We start from the raw sequence: 2,350 nt of genomic DNA on the forward strand, positions 1-2,350 counted from the left end.
TACAGGCGTGAGCCCCGGCGCGCAGAGAGATCTTTCTAAGGTCATCCTCCCAGACGCTGGTCCTCCATACCCCTGCCTTGTTGCTAGGTAGCGAACCCCACCCCGGCCACGCCCCAGTATCCGTCACGTCCCAAGGCCCCGCCCCTCCGCGCTCCCTGCCCTCCCTTGTTCCAGCCACCGCGCACCCGCTGGATTTCTCAGCCGCTCCGCGAACTCCCCGCCGGCACCCCCTCCACCCCGCGGCAAGGCCTGCACCTGGGGCAGGACCCCCGCTGGCGCTCTGTCCCTGCGGCTCCTCTCGGCTCTCCGCGTTTGGGTGGGGCCCGCGGCCCAGGTCCGGGCGCCTCCCGCGGCCCAGCCCGCCGCGTGGCCGCCTGGAGCCCGGGAACAGCAGCTGCGGCCCTGAAGGTGCCGCACAGCCTGCGGAGGCTAAGTGTGGCCCTTTGAAAAACAGAGCTGCTTACTGCTCAGCTGCTTCTGAGTGGGTGGATAGAAATGTCATATTTATGAACTGAGAAACCATTAGCTTGTAAACACTGCGTAGGTTCTCGCCGGGAGCTGTAGTTCCTGGCCCCCCGCAGCCCGCTCTCTCCTGCACCACGAAAGTGGGCTTCAGTCCTCACACCACCGGAGACCTTGTTGGAACGGATCGGGAAACAGCTGCAGGAGAAAAGTCCGGGCCGTCCCAGCCTCCGAGGCCCAGGCCGGCCCCAGGCCTCTGGGCTGAGCTTCGTTAGCACCTGCAGCTTCAGTCTGATTCTGGCGCCTGGCGAGGAGCTGGGAAACAAGGTTGTTTCCACCTCGAGAAGGCGCGTCCAGAGAGGACACTCAGGAGAAAGGGGCCAGGTTCTGGCGTTGAGGAAAGAGGTTGGGGAAGGGGCAGTCCGCTGGGTTAACAACATTCACTACGCCCTGGAGGAGGAGTGGAGCTTTACAGCTCCGGTCCACAGACAAGCAGCGACGCTTCAGGATCGGTTTTTACTTAGGAGCCAGTAATAACGGGTTTTCGCAAAGTGATTATGAGGTCGCTGCAAGGCCCGAAGAGGGAACCCTAAACCCTGAAGAAGCCAGGTCTTGGGGACACAACGGTCTCCGATCTCCTCAGCAGTTTGGAATGGGAGCTGTCTTTCGCCAGGGCTTTTTTTTTTTTACATCACCTTTCTTGTAGATTCGCACATCTGTGGCCAAAGGAACAGCTCCCTGTTTTCTTTTTTCTTTTTCTTTCTTTTTTTTTTTTTTTTTTACGAATGAGGCAATTTATTAACCCAGCATCATTTGTTCTAATGCTTCTTGTTGGCAGCTGCCACCTGTCCAGCAATTCTGTCCAGATCTCTGTCCCTGAGGTGTCAATTTGCGGCCCCCATCTTGGTCCTTTTCCACCATTTTCAGCCTCTCCAGGGCTTGGAGGACCCGGCGGGCCACACTCTTGGAGCCGCGGCTGAAGTGGCTGGGCATGACGCCATTTCTCTGACGCCCCCCATAGATCTTGGTCATGGAGCCAACCCCAGCACCGCCCCGGAGGCACAGGTGCCGTGCTGTGGAAGCAGCTCGTGTGTAGAACCAGTTCTCATCTTAGGGAGCAAGCTCCTTATGCTTAGCCAGCTTGACTGTGTCCACCCATTCGGGTACTTTCAGCTTCCCGGACTTTTTGAGGAAGGCTGCCAGAGCTCTGACGAACTCTTACTGGTTAACGTCTTTTACAGTAACTCCAGGCATCGTGCGGCCTCCGCGCTGCCAGCCAGGGGAAAGGTTTTTTTCTTTTTTTTTAAATTTAATAATTTTTTTTTATTGTTGGGGATTCGTCAAGGGTACAAGAAACCAGGTTACACTGATTGCATTTGTTAGGTAAAGTCCCTCTTACAATCCTGTCTTGCCCCCAAAAGTTGTGGCACACACCAAGACCCCATCCTTCTCCCTCCTTCTCTCTCTGCTCTCCCCTTCCCCCACCCCCACCATGTCATTAATTGTCCTCATATCAAAATTGAGTACACAGGATTCATGCTTCTCCATTCTTGTGATGGTTTACTAAGAATAATGTGTTCCACTTCCATCCAGGTTAATACAAAGGCTGTAAAGTCTCCTTTTTTCTTTTTTTTTTCTTTTTTTTTTTTTTTTGCAGTTTATGGCCAGGGCTGGGTTTGAACCCACCACCCTCCAGCATATGGGGCCAGCGCCCTACTCCTTTGAGCCACAGGCGCCACCCAAGTCTCCATTTTTTTAATGGCTGAATAGTATTCCATGGTGTACATATACCAGAGCTTGTTAATCCATTCCTGAGTTGGTGGGCATTTAGGCTGTTTCCACATCTTGGCAATTGTAAATTGATCTGCAATAAAGAGTCTAGTGCAAG

The 2,350-nt window shown here is 54.2% G+C and overlaps 1 pseudogene across 1 annotated transcript; it reads right to left on the bottom strand.

The window, feature by feature from the left end:
• Positions 1-1,203: 1,203 nt before the first annotated feature.
• LOC128595446 (40S ribosomal protein S19-like) lies at positions 1,204-1,743 on the bottom strand (annotated as a pseudogene). The gene has a single exon (XR_008382931.1). The product of XR_008382931.1 is annotated as a 40S ribosomal protein S19-like (transcript).
• Between the last annotated feature and the right edge of the window lie 607 nt (positions 1,744-2,350).

This window comes from Nycticebus coucang, chromosome 10 (assembly GCF_027406575.1).
Source record: "Nycticebus coucang isolate mNycCou1 chromosome 10, mNycCou1.pri, whole genome shotgun sequence".
NCBI classification, from domain to species: domain Eukaryota; kingdom Metazoa; phylum Chordata; class Mammalia; order Primates; family Lorisidae; genus Nycticebus; species Nycticebus coucang.